The sequence below is a fragment of the Pterocles gutturalis genome, unplaced genomic scaffold (assembly GCF_000699245.1).
Source record: "Pterocles gutturalis isolate BGI_N339 unplaced genomic scaffold, ASM69924v1 scaffold1620, whole genome shotgun sequence".
In the NCBI taxonomy this organism is placed as follows: domain Eukaryota; kingdom Metazoa; phylum Chordata; class Aves; order Pterocliformes; family Pteroclidae; genus Pterocles; species Pterocles gutturalis.
The window spans coordinates 63,038-64,021 of record NW_010143064.1 but is presented as its reverse complement, the minus strand read 5'-3'; positions in this window follow the sequence as shown (position 1 = coordinate 64,021).

Genomic DNA, 984 nt, shown 5'->3' with positions numbered 1-984 from the left:
TCAGGATATAGCAAGGAGATTAGTGGGACGTAACAAGGATCAGCGGGAGGATTCATTTTGTTAACCTTAGAAATCAATGACCTGGAAAAAGGAATGTTCAGCAAAACGATGAAACTCACTGATTCAAAACAAGAGTCCAGCGAGTACAAAGCCAAAGAGCGATTAAACCCAGGTGATAAGCAAGAGTGTGAGCAGAGAAGAAGTTTATGCCATGAGAATTACTTACAAGGAAATGCATTTGAGGACAAAAATGTTCTGGAAAGGCATAGTATAAAAACACATGGTAAAGCAAAATAACTTCTGTTATTCTGTAATTTGTCACATAAACAATGGTACCAGTTTGTGCAGTAGATGTGGGGACAAATTAGCCCCTTATCATTCCAGCAGAGCGTAAGGCTCAGCGGCTAAACGGGTCAAGGCTGAATTCTGTCTTTCATCTCTGGGAAATAGATGACAGAGCCCAAGCTGTGACAACAGTTTGAATTTGCAAGACATCTCTTGCGTTTGCTGGATGCTGTAGAAATAGAAATTGTTTCAGCAAGAGGAAGGTGAAGAACCTCATATTTAAATGCTCAGCATTATTATCAGATAATCAGCCAACACTTCACCTTGATTTTGGAGAGCCAGTGCCAGTTTCCCTGGAAACTGAAGTGCTATCCTGCAGCTGTCACAAAATTGTTTAAATCCTGCAGATCTCAGCTTTGACAGCCCACTGAGCACTACAAATGTGGATTTTTAAATTGCAGTCACCAACATGAGGAACACAGAAGTTCCAGAAACTTCTTGGACCTCATGTTTCAGAGCTGGGTATGCTCATTGCCAGCGTGCGTAATTCCTGCAGCAGTGTGACAGCAGTCGCAGTATGTAGTGGGTTGTGTACAAAATGTCATAATTGCTCAACAACTGACACTACAAGAGCAAATTACACTAGAGGACTAGTGAATCATAGAATCATTAAGGTTGGAAAAGACCTCAAGGATCATC